Source organism: Triturus cristatus, chromosome 7 (genome assembly GCF_964204655.1).
Source record: "Triturus cristatus chromosome 7, aTriCri1.1, whole genome shotgun sequence".
Lineage (NCBI taxonomy): Eukaryota > Metazoa > Chordata > Amphibia > Caudata > Salamandridae > Triturus > Triturus cristatus.
In genome coordinates this window covers 1605606403-1605632303 of record NC_140590.1, presented here as the reverse complement: position 1 = coordinate 1605632303, position 25901 = coordinate 1605606403, and the positions used below count along the sequence as shown (strand labels likewise).

General features: G+C 47.6%; 1 protein-coding gene across 4 annotated transcripts in view; it reads right to left on the bottom strand.

Annotated features, from left to right (window-relative positions):
* The window catches only part of FAM217B (family with sequence similarity 217 member B), a 249242-nt gene that overhangs the window by 166710 nt on the left and 56631 nt on the right, over nucleotides 1-25901 (bottom strand). For 2 of the 4 annotated variants that reach the window (XM_085619473.1, XM_085619471.1), the window contains exon 2: nucleotides 828-1442. The exons of the other annotated variants lie outside the window; for them this stretch is intronic. The gene's annotated coding sequence lies outside the window, so the exon portion shown is untranslated. The remainder of the gene's footprint in view (nucleotides 1-827; nucleotides 1443-25901) is intronic. 4 annotated transcript variants of the gene reach the window in all.

The window sequence follows — 25901 nt, the reverse complement described above, 5'->3', positions numbered from 1 at the left end:
TTTTAAAGTGCAATGGACTAATTTTAGTGCAGTTTGAAAAATGGAAAAGCTGTCCAATCTTTCTATAATTATGGAGGAAAAACACACATGTAAAAGGAGCAATGTCCACTATTCAGAGATCATTGGGATAGAGCAGCATGCCAGGGTTCAGAGTCATAGGGCCACCCTGCTACAAAACCTGGACTCCTACAGTCTGAGCAGACAGCGCAACTACCAGAGTCACAGGATCTGAACCAGACTTGGCTCTCCTCTACATTCTCAGACCAAAGCAACATGTGCGATCTACATCTGTGGTAAATGTAATTCGGCTTCAGGTTGGAATGTCTCAGCTGCACTGTGTGCTGGTGGTAATGCAGGTGCATTTACTCTGTCAGATCTCACTTGGGGGGGCTACCTCTGAAAAGCCAGACCAAGCAATGCAAGGAGTCACTCCTACCCAGATTCCATCTGTGTTAAGGCATTGTTAAAACTGTTGCCTTTGTTCAGTACTTGCAGGGGCCCCAGTGAACAATGCCCAGTAGGGGCTACTCGTGTTTTTTCTATTTTTTATTAAAGTTAGGGCATAACAAAGTCATACAAATGAAACACATTGTAATTGGTTGGTACAGTTTCCTTAGACATTGTGCACATCACGGTTACAGATATTACATGATGGATCACATCTATGAACCCACACATTCCGTTGCATCCTCTCCCCGTTTCAACCCGTAGCTACTGGTGTTTTTGTTAAGTCTGGTGTGGGCCCAATACCCCCAGTGCCTGCCAGTTACTCCATGCCTCCCTTTATTACATCATGGTAGAAAGAAAAGGGCTGTTGGTGGACTCACCTGTTTGGGGGACACCAGCTGGTCAGCACTAGCCTCACCTCTTTAATCCCCAGGAATCATAACCCTTCAGCAGCTGAAGGATGCCAACAAAATCTGGGAGAAGGCTGCTGCAGGACCAGGACGCATGAAACCCAAATGCAGCCCTTTCTCTTTGCCGCTTGCCTTCTCTGCAGTCTGACTCCAATACTGGACTCTTACGGAGGGTGCAGGCCGGATGAGGGAGAGCTAAAAATTTGCGAACATTCGTGACAAGAATTTTCAATTCTATTAAGGACTACGGAGGCGAGGATTATGCTTCTCAATCTTTACTAGAAGCTCACAGCAGCCAATGAAAAAACAGAAATAAACCATGTGACAACCATAGAGTGTCTTCTATATAAGGTCCCTGTCAGCACATAGAGTCCTCTTTCTTTGGAACGGTAGTTAAGTCCATGCACGACCTGCTCTCGAGGATCACCGATAGCCAGGGCCTTCTCCAACCAAGGAACTGTAAGCCCAACGGGGCCGAACTTCTTCCTGGATCCCGATCCAGACAAACTCGCTCGTGAACGGAGCACCGAACGGCAGTCATCCAGTCACCGATAAACTATAGTCCAGTTTACTTGCTGTCTGTACCTGAAAGAAAGGAAAGGAAACACCCCATAAAAGCTGTTCCAGAGTGCTTGGTAAAGCAACATTATAGCATGAAAAAAAAGGGGGGGGGGGGGGAACAGTACACAGAGAAATGCAAATCCATAGCATAAGCAACAACATCACATGATGAAATATAAGCATCATAACATACCATGTGCAAAGCATGATGAATAAAAAGCATTACATCAAACTGTGTATCTCTGGGTGGGATAATCCTCGCCTCCGTAGTCCTTAATAGAATTGAAAATTCTTGTCACGAATGTTCGCAAATTTTTAATTCTATGTCAGGACCGGAGGCTCCGATTATGCTTGTTCAAAGCTGATCCACCACCATTGACGCAATATTCACAATGGGTTTATAGTAAAATGCTTTGAAAGTACTCTGTCATCCCGTTAAATCTTTACAAAATTTAGAGCTGAATTACATTTAGAATAGCTCAAGAAATTCAATTTAGCAATTCAACATGAAGTGATGCAACATCCATTATTTGATTCATCAATATTTATTTGCAAAAGATTTTTTCTTTTATAGATTATATAATGTTCGGCGCATGGTTGCTCCAGAGGGAACGTGCATGAAATAAAAGTGTTTAGAAGTAGATGTGTAGAGACAGAAAATTTAAAGAATAGAACAGATATTAAAATCATTGACAAGATACACGGTTATAATTCACCGTACAAGGTGTCCTGGTCACGTATCAAAAAACAGTTTCAATTTTATGTACAGAATTTAATTCATATTGTAGCACGTTTGGGAAAAGGAGTGTACCAGGCTTAGCAACAAGGAGGTGTCGACGTTTCGACCCGTCTTGGGGTACAAAGGTATTTTGAGACCTTGACCATGCCGGTCTTCTTCAGGACAACAGGGGGGAGTGAGGGGCAACCTGACGTGGTCCTCAACTTGACATAGATTTCTAAAAAATCTAAAGGGTGATAAGGATGTTGCATGAATAGTGTAATTAAACACCATCCAGAGCGGTTGTAGGCTTACCTAATGTGAATCCAGGGGTTACTCTACCATAGATCACTAGTACCGGTAATTCAATTACCATGTAAGTAGTCCTGTCTGGTGTGTTTCACAGGCAGTCAACTGAAAATAAGCAGAAGTAAACCCGTGTAAGGACCGGATCGGCGATTTACTCGCTCTACCACAATGACAGAGGCATGAACCTAATAAGTGGCAACAATACCTGTGATGTGGAATCAGTCCTTCCTGCAGTATATCTGGCCTTCTATTTAAAAGGGGGGGGGAACCGGAATTCAATTGGGCATCTCCTTTCCAACCGTTGGCCGCGCTGTAAGGAAATAGAGTAAGGGGTATGAGTGCGTGATTGCCAGCGGTTCATACTAAACCTTAAAGGAGGGTCCTCGCAGAACTCTTACCTGCGTCTGTGCGGGTTCGTGCTTCCCGTGGCGTCTCAATCGAGAGAGGCGGGAGCGCGTTCGCTCTAAGTATATAACATCAACCGGGCAACCGTTCACGTCGTTACGGTGCGTCGGTGACTGTCAGGGTGGAAAGACTCACCGGAGATGTAAAATTGTAGTTCAATCCGGACGTGCAGAATCAGTCTGTGGTCATTAGGGGCCATGTGAGTGAACCAATGTGTGACTACTAGACAATTGTGTAGTCTAGGGTAACAAAGTGCGCTTATAGGAGTAGTGGCCTAAAATCAGGGATAATTATATACAGGGGGGCAAGGTTCAGTGAACAAGTTCGAACCCGCCATGATGCATAAAAGAGTACAGTCTCATGATTCAAAAAACCTCGTGGATACATAATCTCCCAACAATTCTTATTTGATGATTACAACATAAATATATCATCATAATGAATAGTAAGGTCTCATAATTCTAGGAGATCAAGGTGAATACATCATATCATAACAATTCTTATTTTCACGTTTATACAATGAATGATACATAACGGACAATTAAACAAATAGTTACATATACATATACTTAACTAACATACATACAATAAAAAGGGTCCATAGGCTGTCAATATATGGGCCTAATTATCCAGTGTTGACCAATTGTAAACATGGGCAACATACCTGAGGCAAGGAAATATTAGATTAGCCATTACTCATAATGGAGATCTGTCTATTAATCTCCTCCAGTTCATTCAATCCTCTGTGGATTGTATCCAAGAAATGTATCCATCTGCATTCCCTTCTGTTACGTATCATGCTGAAGTCCCCTCCCCTGGGATTGGGCTTGATCTTTTCAATAACCCACCATTTCAAACTGTCTGCAGTGTGGCCAAAATTCGTGAAATGGTCAACCAAGGGCGCTCCCACTGTTTTGCAGCGTATACGGCTACAATGTTGAAGGATACGGCATTTAACTTTTTGAGTCGTCTGACCTATATACATGAAGTCACATGGGCAAACAATTGCGTATATGACCCCTGAGGAGTTGCAATTACTAAAGCCCTTCAATGTATGTACCTGTTCGTTGTGTGTAAATTCACTGATTTCTTTGGTCAAAGCACAGGCTTTACAGGATCCACATTTGTGGTGTCCTGCAACCGAAGGAATATCCCATAAAGTGGTCTGACCAGTGTTCCGGGACATGGGTAGTAAAGATTTTACCAAGTGATCTCGCACATTTTTACCCTTCTTAAATGCATGCATGGGAGTTGGCATGTTATCCAGTTCGTCCGACACTAAGTGCCAATGTTTATTAATTATCTTTTTGATGTCATTACTCTTTGTGCAGAATGTTCTGACACACACCAGTCGATCTTCCTTGGGGATTTCCTTAGGTTTAGGGATCAAAAGAAATTCCCTATGGTTATGCCATGCCCTTTTCCGCGCTTTTTTAAGGAGTCTAATGGGGTAGCCACGCTCCATCAGACGTGCTAAAAGACCAGCCGACTCATCAAAATAGTCTTCCTTTTTTGAGCAATTCCTGCGTAACCTCAGGAACTGTCCAAAGGGTAAGTTATCCCTGAGGTTACGAGGATGGTGGCTGGAGTAACGTAGTAGTGTTCCTTTCACTGCTTTTTCTGTAGTGAAAGGAACACTCTACTACGTTACTCCAGCCACCATCCTCGTAACCTTAGGGATAACTTACCCTTTGGACAGTTCCTGAGGTTACGCAGGAATTGCTCAAAAAAGGAAGACTATTTTGATGAGTCGGCTGGTCTTTTAGCACGTCTGATGGAGCGTGGCTACCCCATTAGACTCCTTAAAAAAGCCCGGAAAAGGGCATGGCATAACCATAGGGAATTTCTTTTGATCCCTAAACCTAAGGAAATCCCCAAGGAAGATCGACTGGTGTGTGTCACAACATTCTGCACAAAGAGTAATGACATCAAAAAGATAATTAATAAATATTGGTACTTAGTGTCGGACGAACTGGGTAACATACCAACTCCCATGCATGCATTTAAGAAGGGTAAAAATGTGCGAGATCACTTGGTAAAATCTTTACTACCCATGTCCCGGAACACTGGTCAGACCACTTTATGGGATATTCAGTCGGTTGCAGGACACCACAAATGTGGATCCTGTAAAGCCTGTGCTTTGACCAAAGAAATCAGTGAATTTACACACAACGAACAGGTACATACATTGAAGGGCTTTAGTAATTGCAACTCCTCAGGGGTCATATACGCAATTGTTTGCCCATGTGACTTCATGTATATAGGTCAGACGACTCAAAAAGTTAAATGCCGTATCCTTCAACATTGTAGCCGTATACGCTGCAAAACAGTGGGAGCGCCCTTGGTTGACCATTTCACGAATTTTGGCCACACTGCAGACAGTTTGAAATGGAGAGTTATTGAAAAGATCAAGCCCAATCCCAGGGGAGGGGACTTCAGCATGATACTTAACAGAAGGGAATGCAGATGGATACATTCCTTGGATACAATCCACAGAGGATTGAATGAACTGGAGGAGATTAATAGACAGATCTCCATTATGAGTAATGGCTAATCTAATATTTCCTTGCCTCAGGTATGTTGCCCATGTTTACAATTGGTCAACACTGGATAATTAGGCCCATATATTGACAGCCTATGGACCCTTTTTGTATGTATGTTAGTTAAGTATATGTATATGTATATGTAACTATTTGTTTAATTTTCCGTTATGTATCATTCATTGTATAAACGTGAAAATAAGAATTGTTATGATATGATGTATTCACCTTGATCTCCTAGAATTATGAGACCTTACTATTCATTATGATGATATATTTCTGTTGTAATCATCAAATAAGAATTGTTGGGAGATTATGTATCCACGAGGTTTTTTGAATCATGAGACTGTACTCTTTTATGCATCATGGCGGGTTCGAACTTGTTCACTGAACCTTGCCCCCCTGTATATAATTATCCCTGATTTTAGGCCACTACTCCTATAAGCGCACTTTGTTACCCTAGACTACACAATTGTCTAGTAGTCACACATTGGTTCACTCACATGGCCCCTAATGACCACAGACTGATTCTGCACGTCCGGATTGAACTACAATTTTACATCTCCGGTGAGTCTTTCCACCCTGACAGTCACCGACGCACCGTAACGACGTGAACGGTTGCCCGGTTGATGTTATATACTTAGAGCGAACGCGCTCCCGCCTCTCTCGATTGAGACGCCACGGGAAGCACGAACCCGCACAGACGCAGGTAAGAGTTCTGCGAGGACCCTCCTTTAAGGTTTAGTATGAACCGCTGGCAATCACGCACTCATACCCCTTACTCTATTTCCTTACAGCGCGGCCAACGGTTGGAAAGGAGATGCCCAATTGAATTCCGGTTCCCCCCCCCCTTTTAAATAGAAGGCCAGATATACTGCAGGAAGGACTGATTCCACATCACAGGTATTGTTGCCACTTATTAGGTTCATGCCTCTGTCATTGTGGTAGAGCGAGTAAATCGCCGATCCGGTCCTTACACGGGTTTACTTCTGCTTATTTTCAGTTGACTGCCTGTGAAACACACCAGACAGGACTACTTACATGGTAATTGAATTACCGGTACTAGTGATCTATGGTAGAGTAACCCCTGGATTCACATTAGGTAAGCCTACAACCGCTCTGGATGGTGTTTAATTACACTATTCATGCAACATCCTTATCACCCTTTTTCTTTTTTAGACATCTATGTCAAGTTGAGGACCACGTCAGGTTGCCCCTCACTCCCCCCTGTTGTCCTGAAGACCGGCATGGTCAAGGTCTCAAAATACCTTTGTACCCCAAGACGGGTCGAAACGTCGACACCTCCTTGTTGCTAAGCCTGGTACACTCCTTTTCCCAAACGTGCTACAATATGAATTAAATTCTGTACATAAAATTGAAACTGTTTTTTGATACGTGACCAGGACACCTTGTACGGTGAATTATAACCGTGTATCTTGTCAATGATTTTAATATCTGTTCTATTCTTTAAATTTTCTGTCTCTACACATCTACTTCTAAACACTTTTATTTCATGCACGTTCCCTCTGGAGCAACCATGCGCCGAACATTATATAATCTATAAAAGAAAAAATCTTTTGCAAATAAATATTGATGAATCAAATAATGGATGTTGCATCACTTCATGTTGAATTGCTAAATTGAATTTCTTGAGCTATTCTAAATGTAATTCAGCTCTAAATTTTGTAAAGATTTAACGGGATGACATATTGCTGCTGTGGTAACAATTGAGTTAGGACCAGTGTTTTTTGTATTAACCGATTCCCAGGTCCCTGACTTTTGGGGTAACCCCATTTTTTGTAATGGCTTGAAAGTACTCTGTCAGCTGTATTCATGATATCTACCAGGCTGACACCTGACGAATATGCTTTCGTAGCCATGGCTCCGCGTGCAGAATGCGCTCCAAATTTGGAGATGTCAATTCCCGCTTCGCCCATGAGCCAACGCATCCATCTAGATAAAGTAGCTGGAGTCACTGGGCGAAATGGCTTCTGCAGAGCAATAAGCAACTGTCCTTGCATATTAGTACGAAATTCTTCAGTACTTACCTTGTAATCTTTAATACATTGCACTACGCACAATTTAGGATTAGAAGGAAAACTTGGATATGTGACTGAAGTGGTGTTGCACTTGGTTCTCCTGGATAGAATGAAATGCACACCTTCCGGGGTAAATCTACGCCCCGCCAAATCCAGTGCCCGTACGTCAGACACCCGTTTGCAAGAAACCAAACATAGGAGCATAGTTAACTTGGCCGAAAGTTGCTTCCGAGATAAGAATCTGTTGGAAGGCCAGGCCTCAAGAAATCTAAGGACAACCGAGACATCCCAGAGATGAGAATACCTTGGGCAAGGAGGTTTCACCATCCTGACTCCTCTAAGCAATTTACATACCAGAGGATGTTCTCCTATGGGTTTACCGTCTAAAGGTAGATGTCCCGCCGATATCGCGGACCGGAAGTTGTTGACCGTCCTGTACGCTAACCCGGAGGAAGCCATGGAGGCTAAGAAGTTGACCACTAAAGAGACATGTGCCTTAGCGGGATCCACGTCCCGTTGAGCGCACCAATCACACCATCTCCTCCAAGATGAGGAATATCTCTTATGGGTGTTGGCTCAGAGGCACCCTCATCTACAGACCCCCGGGACCACGCCCACAGTTCTGCGAAGACATCACGGACTTCATCAGCCCTCACGCCCTCCCCTCCACCGACTACATCCTCCTCGGAGACCTCAACTTCCACCTGGAGAACAACAACGACCGCAACACGACCACCCTGCTGGACAACCTCGCCAACCTCGGACTCCAGCAACTGGTCAACACCCCCACCCACTACGCCGGCCACACGCTCGACCCCCTCTTCTCATCCAGCAAGCACATCACCTTCAGCCACTGCACCGGACTCCACTGGACTGACCACAGCTGCGTCCACTTCAGCTTCAAGAAGAACACGGTCCACCACCACCCGAAGCAGGTTCCCCACAGAAACTGGAGCAAGATCACCGTCGACCAGCTCACCACCTCCCTCAGCCAGAACCCACCGGTCCGGACAACGGACCCCAACACAGCAGCCCTCGACCTCACACAATGGCTGACCTCCTGTGCCAACGACCTCGCCCCACTGAAGAACCCACTCACCAGGCCCAGAAGCAAGAAGGCCCCCTGGTTCACCGACGAACTCAAGGACTCCAAGAAGGCCTGCCGCACCCTCGAGAAGGCCTGGCTCCTCGACAAGACCACCGACAACATGACCGCCCTCAAACTCGCCACCCGCAGACATCACCAGCTCATCCGCACCACCAAGAAGAAATCTTTGAAGGAACGACTGGACAAGAACGCCCATGACAGCAAGGAGCTCTTCAACATCGTCAAGGAGTTCTCCAACCCCAGCACCAGCAACAACGACATCACTCCCTCGCAGGACCTCTGCGACTCCCTCGCCTCGTACTTCCACCGCAAGATCGCCGACATCCACAACAGTTTTGGCGCTCCACCCCCGCACCCATCGACCGAACCTACGCACCCCGCCGCTATCCTCCAGACATGGACCAAAGTGACCCTCGAAGACACGACACGCATGATGAACACCATCCACTCCGGATCTCCGACCGACCCATGCACCCACCATGTCTTCAACAAGGCCGCCTCTACCATCGCACCCCACCTCCGAGACATCATCAACGCCTCCTTCGACACAGCCACCTTCCCAGAGAGCTGGAAGCACGCCGAGCTCAGCGCACTACTGAAGAAACCAACTGCGGACCCGACCGACCTCAAGAACTTCCGCCCTATCTCGCTCCTTCCTTTCCCTGCCAAAGTCATCGAGAAGGTCGTCAACAAGCAGCTGGCCGCCTTCCTCGAGACGAACGGATCCCTCGACCCATCGCAATCCGGATTCAGAGCCAACCACAGCACAGAGACCGCCCTCATCGCAGCCACCGACGACATCCGAGCCCTGCTCGACAAAGGTGAAACAGCGGCACTCATCCTCCTTGACCTCTCCGCAGCATTTGACACTGTCTGCCACCGCACCCTAGTCCAACGCCTCAACGACACCGGCATCCAGGGGATTGCTCTGGAATGGATCATCTCATACCTCTCCGGCAGAACACAGAGAGTACGCCTCCCTCCGTTCCGCTCTGAGGCCACCGAAGTCATCTGCGGCGTCCCGCAAGGATCATCGCTCAGCCCCACTCTCTTCAACATCTACATGAAACCCCTCGCTGCCATCGCACGCCAACACAACCTCAACATCATCTCCTACGCCGATGACACCCAGCTGATTCTCTCCCTGACCAGAGACCCCGACACCGCCAAAGCCGACCTACACGAAGGGATGAAAGATGTCGCCGAATGGATGAACATCAGCCGCCTGAAGTTGAACACGGACAAGACAGAAGTCCTCATCCTGGGACCATCGCCCTCTGCATGGGAGGACTCCTGGTGGCCCCCGGCCCTGGGCACCGCACCCAAGCCAACGGACCACGCACGCAACTTGGGCGTCATCCTGGACTCCTCCCTATCGATGACCAGACAAGTCAACGCCGTCTCCTCATCTTGCTTCCACAACCTCCGCATGCTCCGCAAGATCTTCAGATGGATCCCGACTGAGACCAGGAAGACTGTCACCAAGGCCCTCGTCACCAGCAGACTAGACTACGGAAACACCCTCTACGCCGGTACAACAGCCAAGCTTCAGAAAAGACTTCAGCGTATCCAGAACGCCTCCGCCCGTCTCATCCTGGACGCCCCCCGACGCAGCCACATCTCGAGCCACCTAAGAGACCTGCACTGGCTCCCTGTCAACAAGAGGATCACGTTCAGACTCCTCACCCACGCACACAAATCCCTCCACGACCTGGGCCCAAGGTACCTCAACGACCGCCTGACCTTCTACACGCCCACCCGACAGCTACGATCCGCGTACCTCGCCCTCGCCGTCGTCCCTCGCATCCAGAGAGCCACCGCCGGAGGAAGATCCTTCTCCTACCTGGCGGCTAAGACATGGAACTCCCTGCCCGTCCACCTGCGGCTGACCCAGGACCACCTCGCCTTCAGGAAACAGCTCAAGACCTGGCTGTTCGAGCAGTAGCAGACCCCCTCCCCCAAGCGCCTTGAGACCCTTCCGGGTGAGTAGTGCGCGATATAAATTCCTTGATTGATTGATTGATTGGCCGACCAGGCCTCTTTGATGAAGTTGTTAGCTTCGCGTGAAAGGCCCGGGACACTCCATCTGTCCCTGAAACCCGCCAAGCAACGAGTGAGAGTTGGCCCGATGCCACCAAGGGATGATGATTCTGAAGAGGGTCCAGCAATAGGTTCTGCACCCGTGGACGAAGGATCGGAATCGCACAACTCATGGCTAACAATACTGGAAACCATGCCTGAGCCCTCCACAAAGGGGTGATCAATACGAGTTCCGCGTGAAAATTCCTGACCCACGCCAGGACCCTGGGGATCATGAGAAACGGAGGAAACGCATAGCAGAGAGATGTCGGCCATTCCTGTAGGAAGGCATCCGTGGCTATCGCCTCTGGATCCGGCCTCCAACTGAAGAACTGGGGAACTTGCTTGTTCAGTCGACATGCAAATAAGTCTATCAGGCAAGGACCCCAAACCTATGTCAGGCGTCGAAACACCGTGGGCAACAACCTCCAATCGCTGGAGTCCTGCAGATGGCGGGAATTCCAATCTGCTACCTGGTTGCTGGAGCCGGGAAGGTATTCTGCAACCACCGAAATTCTGTTCTGTAGACAGAAATGCCAAAAATCTTTGGCGATCTCCGCCAACATCTTCGACTTGGTACCACCCAACTTGTTGACGTAGCGTACCGCCGACATATTGTCCATCCGGAGGAGGATACAACAATCTGCCTTCTGTGGCGAAAGGCATCTGATCGCAAAGGAACCGGCCAATAGTTCTAGGCAATTGATATGTAAGCGCAATTCCTCCAAAGACCAGCGACCACCCGTGGTCAATGTGTCGCAACAGGCTCCCCAACCCCATCGGCTGGCATCCGATTCGGTTATCACATCCGGTGCCTCTCCAAATAGCGCTCGGCCGTTCCAGGCCTCCATGTGATTTAACCACCATTCCATCTCCAGCCTCGCCTCTTCTGAGAGAGGGATATGTTCTGAGTAACTGAGACCTTTTCGAAGAGGTCGGATCTTGAGCCGCTGGAGGGCCCGATAGTGAAGGGGGCCCGGGAAGATCGCATGGATGGAGGAAGACAGCAGGCCCACCACGCGGGCCAACGATCTCAGGGAAGTTGTTTGCTTGCTAAGGACAATTCGCAGTTCCCTCTTGATTGACTTTATCTTTGTCATTGGCAGCAAGAGCTGGCATGATAGAGAATTTATCAAGAACCCTAGAAACTCGATGGATTGTGAGGGAACCAACATCGACTTTTGCGGGTTGACGATGAACCCCAAACTCTGCAGCAGATGAATCGCCCAGTTGAGGTGAGTTTGGACTGTCTGAGGGGAGGACGCCAAAATTATTATGTCATCCAGATATATTATGAGGCGGACTCCTCGAGCCCTGAGAGACTCCACTACCGGTCTCAGAAGCTTTGTGAAGCACCGAGAGGCCGAATGGAATGACTTTGTACACGTAACAAACTGTCTCCCAGATAAACTGAAGAAACCTCCTGTGGGGGGGGGGGGAAATGGGAATGGATAGATACGCGTCCTTGAGGTCCAACCGGACCATCCAATCTCCTTCCTGGAGGAGATCGCGTAAAAGATGGATGCCTTCCATCTTGAAATGCCTGTAAACAATCCACGAGTTGAACTCTTTGAGGTTCAGCACTAACCTGGATCCGCCCCCTTTCTTTTCCACAAGAAAGACCGTGCTCAGGAAGCCATGAGGGTGTACCACGGAAGGCGCAATCGCGCCTTTCCGTAACAAGCAGTTGATTTCTTCCGTGATAAATGCGATCTTGTTGGGAAAAAGACAGCAGGAGCGGGCGGAATTCTTGCGAAGGGGAGTTGTACATCTCTAACCTGTAACCCTGTACAGTCTGCAACACCCATGCATCTTGCGAAATTTCGCGCCATTTGTCTAGAAAAGATGCCACTCTGCCCCCCAAAATTACCTCCGAAAAAGGAACCAGGCTCACCTGAGTTTGCGGCATCATGCTGGTTGTTGGAGTTCCCTCCAAATCTGCCACCATTGCGGAATCTGTTCCTTGAACGGCGGGAAGGGTAGAAGTTGGAGGTATTGGCAGAATTGTCCTGGTAACCTCCTCTTTGCTGACCACGCTGGGCGCCTTGATTGTAGCCCCGGCCGAACGAGCGCCCACGAAAGCGTCCGGCCCTGCCGAAAACCGGGCGGAAAGCCCGCTTCAAAGAACCTTGGGCCTTGTCCAGCCCACTGAAGGTGGCCACGAACTTTGTTAGCTCCTTTAAAAAAGGTTGGCCAAACAAAAGACCTTGGGCCAGCGGACCTGATTCGGATGTGGCCAATTCAGCTAACCTAAGATCTAATTTCAGGAGGATGGATCGGCGCCGCTCCGTCGACAGCGCACAATTAGCATTGCCAAGTTGGCACACTGCCCGCTGTGCCCAGCCAATCAGCTCGTCCGGATTAATTAAGAGGGCCGACTCTTTGGCCCGAAAGCCCATCTCTAAAATCTTCGTCAGGGGACCAATAACGTCCAGTAGCTTATCCTGGCAGGACCGCCAGGACCTATCAAGGCCTTTCTTGGGATCTTTAGAATATTTTTTCAAATATGTCAACATTGACTGGTCCACCTCCGGGGTAGCCGCCACTTTGTCCGCCAGGTCTGGCCTAGGGCATTCCGACCTCAGCCGAGTCCGCACATCTGTATCAAATGCCTGGCGTAAATGAGACTGGACATAGTCCGCCACTTCCTGTGATGGTAACCAGGATGTAGAGTTAGGGTGGATAATATCCGCCGGTTCAAAGTTGAGAACCTTAGGCGACGTGGATGGACCGGCATGCTTTTCCTTCCGCGCCTTCTTGGCCGGTCGAGGGGATTCTTCTTCGTCAGAAGTAGGATCCGGGGAAGTATCGTGGCCATCATCTTCCTGGGAAATTTCAGTAATCGTAGCTTCCCTAGTAGAAGCTGAGCGTTCTTGCTCCGCCATTGACTTGGCCAATTTAGCGAAATCCGCGGCGTGTGGGTTCGTCCTTCCTTTACCCCCAGATTTAATTCGGGAGCCAGACGCCGGCAGCCAACCTTGTTGCTGTGCATACGAGCAAAGGTGGCGTTTTAGGGGCGCAATCGCCCTCACCAAAGCCGAGTTTACCGACTGCTGGACACCCGCGTCTAATGCCTCAACGAGGTCATATTCCATCGACCCAGAGGGTTACTCATCACAGTAATAGTATTCCTCCTCATAGTACTCAGACATGATTTCAGCACGAGTGCAGTAAATGACCCTGGAGGAACGTGAATGACTTTATTCACCACCAATAATAAGGTAGTCCAATATGAGGTCAGGGGGAGTGGTAACCCCAGGCAAGCCCTAATCAGACACCCACAGGTGACCTTCAGTATAAGTTTAGAATGTGGAGGGAGGGAGGGCTTGCAACAAAACCCCACTCTAGGCAAAGCCTATGCTCAATTTTACAGCCCCTGAGAATGAACACACATCAGGGGCGTCAGAGGAGCAAAAACTAGCCTTTTTGTTGCCAAAATGCTCTATTCTCGGGTCAGAAGCATGTAAAAACGCTGCTCCGGCGTTCAATTGAAGTCCAAAGACGATCGTGGACAAATATGGCCGCCGCGCATGCGCGCTGGCCGAGGCTCGTAGAAGCTGAAAGGGGACCGCGCGTCAAGCCGATGCGCATCCCCGCTCCTCAACCTCCCGCTCCACTATTACCGGCGACGCGAGGGAAACCCCGCTGACACACACGCCCGAACACGCGAAGGTAAATTCTTTTAAAACGATAGCAAGAGGGAGAAGCCGGTAGGCGCTCGCAGCGCGACGGGCAGAAAACAGTGACACTCTCACCAGAAGTGACAAACGTTTAGATCGCAGTAGCGCGTAAAGGACAGCGCGGTGTTAACAATAAACGCTTAGCAATAAAGGCAACTTGCGATCATACAGTCATCAAGAGAAAATTTGAAATGCACTTAACTGGCTGTGGAGCAGCAAAGAAAGAGGACTCTATGTGCTGACAGGGACCTTATATAGAAGAGACTCTATGGTTGTCACATGGTTTATTTCAGTTTTTTCATTGGCTGCTGTGAGCTTCTAGTAAAGATTGAGAAGCATAATCGGAGCCTCCGGTCCTGACATAGAATTCACAGTCAAAATACCGAATTCTGCTTTCTGCAAGAGCCCTTCACCCACTCTTGCAATTTAAAAAACACATTGCCTGGCTTCCTGTAGAATCAGCGACTTTCTAAAATATAACAATAATGTGTTACATTTCTGAAGAGCAGTGTCAACCAATTGCACGGTCTCTGAACAAAAAACAGAGCAAGTTGCAGTCTGCTGCATGATATCAGGACAAGCAAGGTGCATGGCTGAGGGTTCCTGGGGCCTCCTGCACCATGGGTGGGGGGGGGGGGGGCGGGGGGGGGGGGGGGTTAAGTGTTAAACCCCTGTGCGTGCACACTCCACACAGAGTTCTATCATCTGTCTTTTTGTTTCCGCATTGTTTCTTACTTCGAACTTCCCTTTGACCTTCTGCTGGTGCCCCTCTTGACTGTTCCATGATTTATCTGTGAATCGGAGTGCAGAAAGGAAGGCCTTTCCTGCCAGGCCTCTACACGGGTTGGAAGAAAAACAAGCATTGGCATAGCCAATAGGTCTCGCCTTTGGGACCTTATAAGTGTTTAGCCATGCAACAGTTGCATAACTAAACACTTATAAGGTCCCAAAAGCGAGACCTATTGGCTATGCCAAGCGGCCGCAAAAGTGAGCGATCAAACATCAAAGCGGCCGCGAAAGTGAAAGTAATCACGGTAAAAGAGGCGCACGCGCCCGCGCACATGCACTGTAGCTCTAGGCTGGCCTGGTAGCACTTTTTGGAGCCCTCTCAATAAGTCTCGCCAGACCAGCACATGCGCTGGGTCAGGCGAGACCTAAAAAAGGCTATAAATTGCAACTGTTTATTTTTTGTGCCCGAGATCTTCACAACACTGCTACCTGCCCAAAGAAAGGCTGAAGTTAACAGGAACTAATGTACAGTGCTCGGGCCTGTTGGCCCTATGCTTCAGCACTCATTACAGGGTGGGCTGAGGGGGCCCCTTCAAGTGTAGGGAAGCGTGGGGGCCCCACGCACCGGGGAGGCTGCGGGGGGCCTTTGTTACACCCCTTGGAACACTCCTCCCTTCTCAGACCGATTCGAGGGCTCTGTAAAGCTCTGGGTCACCTCTCCCCACATCGGATAGAGGGCGTCTACGTATCCCACATGCTTCCTCTGGCAACAATGCTTCTTCTGCCCTTGCCCACTGTTCCACTTCCACCAGCCCCCTAGCGAACAAGCATTTGCAATGCAATAGGTCTCGCCTTTGAGCTATTGGCATTATAAACGACAGTGCCTTTCATGTATGTGTTTTGAAAACCTGTAAGCGGTGCATAAACACACACTTTGCACTTATAGTCTTTGCTTACGAGAAGCAAGGCTGGCAGTAAAAGAGGCGCAGTTACTGCCAGCCTTGCTTCTCGTAAGCAAAGACTATAAGTGCAAAGTGTGTGTTTATTCACCGCTTGCAGGTTTTCAAAATACATAAATAAAAGGCATTATCATTTACAATGACAATAGCTCAAACTTTGGCAAAGGCGAGACCTATTGCATTGCAAATGCTTGTTATTAGGATACTTCAGTTGTATAATGTTTTCTAGGATATATTTAAAGTGACAAATGGTTATAACACTTTTTAAATTATTACTTATAACTTTTAAACATGCTGCGCAACATTCACAATGCTCTGCAACACATTAAAAACGTTAAAGCCAATAGCTCTCTCTAAACACTTATAGGGCCCCAAAAGGGAGACCTATCGGCAATGCCAATGCTGGTTTTATTTTGAGAGGGAGAGTACCGGCACTTCTCAAGACAGACGCAATACTTTTAATTGGAGAGTACCAGCACTTCTCAGAAACAAGTAGGTACTCAGGTACAGGGAAGTACCTGCACTGCAATTTTCCCATTTCTATCACTGCTCTTTAAATCTTTTGAAGGCCGGATAAAAATTCTTCTGCTGCTAGTCCATCTATAAACAACCTAAATTTAAATCTGTTTTCCCCAGTTCTCTTTGTATGCAGAGCCCACACTGTAAAACTCATTGTATACATTTTATAGTAATTAATTCCCACTTGTCAAACAAATGCAATGAATCTGTTAGACAACTCTTGTAACTTGTTTCTTGATGTAAATATACTTATCCTCTTTCCAGACATGTCATGTGCAAAACACTTTAGGATCTCTTCAGGTAATGGCGTTATGCAAAAAAAAAAAACCTAAGAAACCAAAATAACAAAAATACATACATTAAATAAATACTTATCAAAAACTACCTGAAATCTCTCTCTCGCCTGGCGCAATGCCTTCCTCTGCAATAAGCTGCCTCTTATTGTAATTGTATTTATATAGCCTGGGCTTCGTGCCCAACTCTTATAAAAGTTCTAGGAAAGTGCCCCTCTTTTGTGCTCTGGGTCGTACGTCCCTCAACAACAGCCACACACGCACACGTTTTAAGGGCGTGCCCCTTATCACTGCAACTGATCTCTTTCCCATTCAGCATAGTCCTCCCACCCCCTCCCAACCGCCCGGGTCTCCTGCCCACACAGGTACCAGTTACATACATGGCAAAATTACCTCTCCACGTTCTCCCATGTTTCAGCGCTGAGCACCTCCTATACCGCCTGATGCCCCCCACACACACACACTCGCATTCATTCAGTCAGTTTTCCCCTCTTTAGTTTTCTGACACCTCCGCCCCCTGCCCTCATTAACACATGCACACAAGTACAAGCAGTGTGTCCATCTCGTGATTTTTAGCAGCATGGCCCTCTCAGATGTTCCTGGACTCCTTGACATCAAGGCCCACGGCCTTCACAAATTATGGCATTGGCAAGGTGCCATCCTTTAAAAGGTATCTGACTCCCTTACACCTGGCCCAGAGTCCTCTTCTCACACATGAGTTCTGGAGGGGGTGGGGGGGGAGTGCAGTGCCCCTTTTACTCATAATGCGCTCCTTGTACACTCCTCTTATCTCATAGTTCGGGTGTTCTGGCAGTGCGCCCCTCTGTTATGCTAAACAGCTTCCGCCACTCCTCCATGCCCACACACGGCTTGTGACAATGTATGTGCTCATTACTTTTAAAGATCTAAGGCCCCTCCACACATACACGTTCTGCTTTTTGCAGTTTTATATAGCACGAACTCGACTCGAAGGCATTGGAGCACATCACATGGGCACCAGCTACAGTACACAAGGACACATTCATGTTTTGGCTGGCACGGGGAGATGAAGGGATTTGCCTAGAATCACAGGATGAGTTTACACCAAGACACGCATCTGGCTCTCCAGCTCCAAAGTCGGCAACCCTGGTTGTGACGCCAGTTCTGGCAGTGTGCCCCTTACCACACACACGAGTTATTAAAGTGTGCCACACAAACATACACATGCACAGTTACTGGTGAAAAGTTCTTCTTTTGCACCGCTGCACTCCCTGTCCCCATACCTCAACACACGCTCACACACTAGCCCTGTCAGCGTGTCCCAATTCTTTTCCCTCACTCCCTACCCACACACACACTTTGTGGCACTATAACCCTGCACTCCATGTGCCTCTTCAACCCTCCAGACACCTGTCCTGGCAGCGTCCCTCTTCAGTTCCCCTTCTGCCTCATTTTGCACTCTACACACGAGTTGACACTCTTCTCCAGCACGCACGCTGCTCTGTACTGCACTTCAGCAATTCATGCCCTCACTACACACACACACACACAGCGCCCCCCCCCCCCGCCTGGCTGTCCCTTCCTTTATTCCCACACACACCGGTGGCAGCAGAGCGCCCCTCCCACACACAGACATCAGTCCTGGAAGCTAGCCCCTCGCTCTCCTGCTCCCTGCGCCGGTGGGCAGGCGTGCAGGCTGGGAGCTGCAGTGTTGTATTTCACTGGCTGGGCTCGGCGGCTGCCCGCTTCCTGCCTGGCTGACACAGCGCTTCGCCACGGCAATGCTTCCAGACAGGAGCTAGGGCTGCTCTGCCTGCTTTGCAGTCTTCAGTCGCTGGAGCAGGCACTAAGTTGGGCCGCCTCGGGTCACTCGGACGCCACCGCCCCCCAACTACAAAGTGCGTGCTCAAACCGAATTACACACGGGTGTAGGCGCTTCATTTTAAACGTTAGTGTGTTGTTTTTTGGGGGGTTTTTAATAAAAGAGTCACAGGACGGGCAGCGCGAGGCGAATACATCGTTCAATAATAATCAGTGCTGAAATGAACAGGATGCAACGAGGGGCAGGCACGCCTGAGTCGGAAACAAAGGATGCGCCGTTAGAGGAGGCAGCCTGGCTCTCACTCGCGGGGCACCGTGAGGGTGGGCATGTGAGGCGCTAAGGTAGGCAGCGAGCGGCGCCACTGATTCAAGCAGTACTGCGAGGGGGATTGCAATGCCAGTCAGACGGGAGTGAGTGCAGTGTGTGAAGGTGAGGTCGCGTGGAGGCGAGAGAGGAGACGTCCGAGCTAGGAGGGCGGTGAGGTACAGACATCAGAAGGAGTGGGATGCCTGAACTGAGGAACATAGAAAACAAGGCAGAGCAAAAGGCAAGCGCGGTCCCGAAAGTGAACAAGCACACCACTGCCTTTCTCCGAGGTGAAGCAGAAATGCCTCGGAGAAAGGCAGCGGCATTTTTGGATTCGGGGGCGTGTTTTTCTTTTTCTCTCCTCTCGCCATTGGCTGGAGGAGAGAAAAACACGCCCAGCGAAAAGTATAAACAAAAAAACGCCCCCGAATCAGAAAAGGACGGGGCCTGTTTTGCGAGATGAACCTCTTCTCCAATGGCTGGCCAGCATTTAAGAGGCCAGCCAATGGAGAAGAGGGACGGGTTCAAGCCCCTCTTCTCCAAGTCATTAAATCTCGGAGCGAGACTGCGCAAGCGCAGCACTCGAGCCGAGACCTAAAAATGGAGCCTACTCTCGCCTTCCAAATACTGGCTACTAGTTTCCCCTCAGATGTAATTTACTCCACAGAAAGGTTAAAGGTTTTGTTTATACCATCAAACGCCATTTGAAAGTCAACAGAACAGGCTATAGAGGAGTGCACCCGGAAGCAATTTGGGTATCAGTGGGAAGCAACATTGCTAATATATCATCTTCATGGAAAGCCTGTCTGAAACCACAGTAATAATTTGTGCTAATTAACCTGGCTTCTTAAGTCATCTAACAGCAAAGCAGCATAGAACTTTGCATCAACATCTATCAAAGCTATCATTCTAGAACTGAACTCTTTGGGTTTGCAAAGTTACCCTTCTTAAATAAACAATGTACACTGACCTCAGCCAAGACTATAGACTTTCTGCTGATTGCCAGTAGCTGTTCTTCAAGGAGATTAGCAAAACACACAAGATGGACGGAATGTTGCACGTTGGCAAAACATTCACCCCCAGTCAGAGATCTGAGTTTAATCCATCGTTATTTTGCTCACCACGCCACCCCAGTTCAGACATGGCCATATGCAAATCAGTCTTGACCCGGTGACTCATGGGAACAGTCCAGCCCGAACTGCCAAGCAATGTCTTCCCTGGACCGGAATCAAGCATCCTAGGACCGATTTCGGGGTATTGACTGGGGGTGAATGTTTTGCCAATGTGCAACATTCCGTCCATCATCTTGTGTGTTTTGCTGTTCGCCCTATGTGGGAAGGGTATGCCCAGACGTGGGTCCCGTGCTCACTACGCCACTGGAGTCAAGCTATCCTGGCTGAAGAGGGGTAAAACCCCGAAACCGGTCCTAGGATGCTTGACAAACATTACAGTGGTCAAGTCAAGGAAACTTAATTCAATTGCTTTTTAGACATTCATAAAAGCACATGAGGTAAAACACAATTCTTTATAAAAGATGAATAAAAAGAGAAAAATGTGTGCAATACTCAAAAATATCCAGCATTAATAAAATATAATAGTGTATCAGTGCACCCTTAGGCTCAGTACTTGGAGTACAATGAGTTTCCTTTGACAAAGTACTTTCTTCAGAAACATTGCCATGCTCCATGCTACTTGTTCAATCTCCAAAAGCTGCAAAATAATGTGTCGGCGGACATAGAATAAAACAACGTGAATAGTAGAGTGAGCTGAGTGATTATCACAAGGGCACATTTGCAGTTCTCGGGCCCAGTCATTCATTTTTGGAAAGGTGACAAATCTATGAAATATCCCCAGCCTAAATCTAGCTAGTAGAAACCGGTTGTACCCACCAGGTACAAATGTTAGATGAGGTTGTATACTAAAAGTAGTTAAATCAGCCGATTCTGCAGGACACTTGGCTTTAAAATCTCTGCCGACATTCTCAGTGTATCCAGTAGCAGGAGTCGCTCCTTTTTTAAAACCTTTCTAGTGACCCTATGTAGTGTGCTGGGGTCAGAAAAATATTCTGGATGGCCTAAGTCACGCATAAAATCACGGACGTAGCTTACCCACGGGATCTTTAGGGCCCCTTCCAGTTTCAAGCTATCCATTAAAATGTCCCTATTTAGCTTTGTTTCTACCTTAGCCCAGATACTATGCCATAGGAGAATAGGTTCCAGCTTTATAAGATCAGAAATATAGGGGAGCCCCAGCTCAGCATTGCAAACATACGATGAAGTACTAGCCGGAACAGACAAAATATATCTTAAAAGGTGTTTTCAACCAGTTGTAGCGGGAACGTGTCAGCAATGCCCCACACCCCTGCCCCGTACATAGCAGTCAAGATACATTTTGATTTGTAAATTTTAATGAGCCCAACTGGCGGTCTCTTACACAGTTCTTTCGAGAAATTCGCAATGGTGGTTGTAGACCTTAGGAAGGCCAGTTTTTTACTGAAACAGCTTGAACTCATGAGTCGTTTTTATGAAATAGTATTCCAAGGTATGAAAAACTTTGTTGACTATTTTGTCCGTCCACAAACATATCCCTGGACCTCTGACTTCCACAGCCACACCTCATTATAAACGTCTTTGAGGTGTTGACACTAAGACGAAGGTCATTCATAAAACGTGAAAAACTGTCCAAGACACTCTGCAGACCTATTTGCGTACGGGACATCAAGACTGCGCCATTCACATAAAGGAGGGGCGGTATTGGACATGCAGCTATTTGAGGAAAATCTTGAGCGTCTCCAAGCAGTGCCTGACCCAGCCCATTAATATAAAGATTAAAAAGGAAGGGGACCAGGACACAGCCCTGCCTAACTCCCCTCCTTATTGGAAATGGTGCCGTAAGCTCACCACCCAGACCAAAGCGCACTCGTGCCTTAGCGTTATTGTAAAAACACTTAAGAAAGCAGATAATTTGTACATCTACCCCCATAGCTTATGACTTACAGAATCGAAAGCCGCTGTGAGATCCACGAAAGCTAAGCTAAGTACAGTCGGCCAGTCTTCGCCCGGGTATATTTCCCAACAGGGATAGCTAAATTTAGACTCTGTTCAGTTGTCCCTAAGCCCTCACGGAAACCGTATTACAAGTCAAATATAACCGGTTTGTACTCAGCCCAATCATGTAGGCGTTCCAGGATTATTCGGCTTACTACTTTGGCCAACGAGTCCACTAGTGAGATGGGCCTATAGCACCCAGGGTCCTGGCAGTCCCCCTTTTTAAAAATTGGGGCGATAGTCGAGTCCACCCCGTTAGAAATGGTGCCCAACAACTAGCAGTGATTACCTGGGTGATAATAGGCCCCCAAAGGTTCGTGTCTGTCTTGAACAAATCTACAGGGACCCCGTCCGGCCCAGGGGCCTTACCGCCCGACTTGCTGAGATTGCCCTATTCACTTCATCCACGGTAAACTAGAGGTCCAATTACTGGGTCAGGGAATCCATAAAAGTTTCCATTTGCTTAATATTTATGTGTTCATTTTGGCTTCCCTGATAATTATAGACCATAGAGAAATGGTTGATCCATTGATCCCCAGATATAGCAATTTCAATTGTAGGACCAGCTCCGGAAGACAGAAAAGGTGATTTCACTGCTTTCCAGAAAGCCGAGCTATCTTTCATTTGTGAGGCTTTATGGAGGGATTCCCAAGCCTCATCTCTCAAAGCGCATTTTCTTTCCCAGAGTGCCATCCTATATTCCATTCTTGCCTGCCTCACACCATTTGGGTTCCTTGGTGTCCTATGTAGTTCATGCTTTAAATTTGTATAGGCTTGAGTACACTTTGAGTCAAACCAACCCTGAGACTTTTCTTTTTTCCCTTTCTGGACAAATAGTGCCTCCCTTATCACCCCCGATATTGCATGAATGGTGGATAAGACGCTATCTGGAGTTGCTGTTTTGCTCAGGCAGGTGTCAAAAGCCTGTTTACATTTATTTACAACTTGTTTTGTGACTTCTAAGGGGTCCACCAGTAACCAACGCAGAGTATATCAGTTTTGTCAATTTTTATACTTTCTAACCCCAAGCCAGCTGTATCATGCCTGACAGAATTACTTGGGGGCAAAGGGACACACATACACAAAGGATAGTGGTCACTCAGTGGATTTTCATCAACTGAGAAAGAGCAGCCTACATGCAAGATTGAGAGTAATATATAATCTATGGTAGTACATAGACCTCTGCCATTAAAAGTGTGGTTGGTGGGAGCAGGTATAGCACATAATTCATGTGCAAAACCAAAATCAAAGCGATAAACTATTTAATTGAACAGCTCCCCCAGAATGGAGTGTCGAAAGGAGTGTTAATTGTCCCTTCTTCACTATTGAAACCACATAGGTTGTTATTGTCATTTGGACACAAGGCAAAAGTAAAATTTCCAAGAAAGATTAACATTGTATCTTTAGCATAATCACTACAGAGAAAATTAAAATCATTGCACAGCTTCCTAACCACAGACAGAAATTTATCCGGGGTACGTTATTGTAAAAATTTGCAAGTACAATACAATGATTTATATTTAAAAGCATTTTAATCAATTGGTAAAAAGGTCTCTAGATGCAACTCAATCCTTTTCATTTTCAGCCTGCTGGATATATAGGTACAAAGGCCACCCTTTGCCCTACCACTTAGCCCCCCCACTGCTCGGGTGTGAAACGTTTTGAACCCATTAATATGAATAGGTTCCTTAGCCCACGTTTCCTGGTGACCTAGTATGTTGTGTCTTAATATAAAGTCGCACCAAATAGGGTTAATCAGTTTGGCATGTAATCCTGATATTCCAGAAAACAAGGTTGCAGGGAATTCTGTCAGAGAGGCCTAGAGGGCTAGCTGTTTCAGCCTTATTAATCAAGCAGCTACTGTCCGTAATAGGTATCTGGACTGGGCTTGAATGTTCATGGGAGATAGAAGGGGCAGCCTGAGTCAGTTTGGTGGTACACATACTCAACTCCTCCTGATCGCTAGGACTGGAAGTGACAGACTGTTACCTGTGACTATATGATGGTGATTAAGGATGGTTTTCTGACCATGTGCCTGATCTCCTTGATATCCATTCAGGTTGGACTTGAAGTTTGAAGAGTGGAACTTTGGGTGAGACAGTCAGTCTATATCTTCTAGTAAGTTCAGGGTGTCATAGCGATTGCTAACTGGAACTGCATACCTGGGCTGTCAGGAACTTCTGAATCTCTCCTCCTCAGAGATGTACCATGGAGGTCTAGGTGGTTGATAAAAATACCCCAGTGGTAAAATATTAATGCCCTGCACCCTTACAGAGCAGTCACCAGCCCTGTCAAAAATTGACTGGACCAAATCTGGGGAGCCAAATGTTAAAATACAGTCACCTCCCAATGACTTAGTTGATTTACCTACCCAGCTAATTCTTCATACCATTTTGGATTCAGAGAACAGGATGTTAGTTATGCCAGTCCTTGCACTCAGTAGGTGTAGTGACGTATTGCTTAATGTTGACCACTGTTCTATAACACTGGGCAACAAAGGAGGGACGTTAGCCAACACAACCGTTTATGGGGTCTCTTCAGGGGGAAGATGCAGGTTTGAAGTTGGACTGTGTGTTTATATTCCCCCCGCCCCCAAACTTTCTATGGTGCTCACCTTGACATGTGGGGCTGCATTTGGGCGGATTACAGTATGAGCATATGTGATATTCGAGCAGTCTTTATGATGCAGGGGCCCTAAATGATCTAGTAAAAGGGATGCTGCTCTTTGATGTGGGGGTCCAGCCTGAGCTACATCATTGTCTTTAGCTATTCTATTGCTAATCCTAGGATGGTCCACTTACTGAATTGCTTTCAGGGCGATCTACCACTATACCCGTCCCCCTATTAAAAGGCATATTTTTATCCCTACATTGACTTGTGTCGGGCGGGCTGGAGAAACACTAGTAACAAGCTCTTCCAACTTTATTAGTCTCGCTTCAATTTGGGATAGCTTTAGCGTCAGTGGGTCCAACAAAGCTGATACCGTTGACTCTAACCTCTTCCAGAAAACATCCTCCTCCAGCAGAGGAGGTATTCAGGCTGCAACAGCAGGGTTTGGGACTATACTGGGCCCCCTGCTATGTTTTTTATCGCCAATCTTAGTTTTGCACCCCCACCGCCTTTGGGGGATGATGGTTTTGTTTCTGGGGTCCGCTTCCCTTCCTTAGGTGGTGGTTCATGGCTGCTACTTTAACTTATTTTTATCTTTTGACCCTTAGTAGTTACATTGGGCCCAGTAGGTCTAACTGCTATCTCTGACACTCCTGAAGTTTCAAGGTCAGCCTTCATATGTGACAATGAATTAGATTGAGGAGAAGGTTCTTCGGGATTAATATGCAGAGAGGGACCAGTGGGCACTATTCGATTCAGTAAGGGCTGAGGATCTAGCGATAACCTCCTCTATTTGAGTTCAATCTCATGTTTTAATGCTGATTCAGCCCTAAAAAAAAAAATAAAGTGTCCTAAATTCCAACAACCCCCTGCCCAGTACCGGATTTGCGTTTACTCATTTTGGGGACCCTCTATGTAATCGCCAGGACAACAGGGACAGTTATATCACAGTACCTTAAAAAGCATTACAATCTAGGTTGTGTTGTCCCAGAAACCAAAGTTCTTAATAGTATGGCCCAGCCCAGCCTCCTCTGGTCGCAGACGGGCACGGCCCTGGCACGCCCGCGCGTGTCCCGCGCTGCAGGAGCCAGAGGCCATGTTTATGCACCACCAGGCACAGAAGATTCGCGTTGGCACCTCCTGGCACGTGTAGTGCTGGAGAACGAAGACCCCAGGCAGACCCGGTAATCTCCGCTATCCTGATAGGGAAAATAAAGTGGCGGCGTGCAGAAGTAAAGTGCTCTCAGTGCTGCTGCAGTCCCAAGGGGCTCCCGTGCTGCGGAAGCCTGAGGCCATCTTTATGCGCCACCAGGCACAGAAGATTCGCGTTGGCGCCTCCTG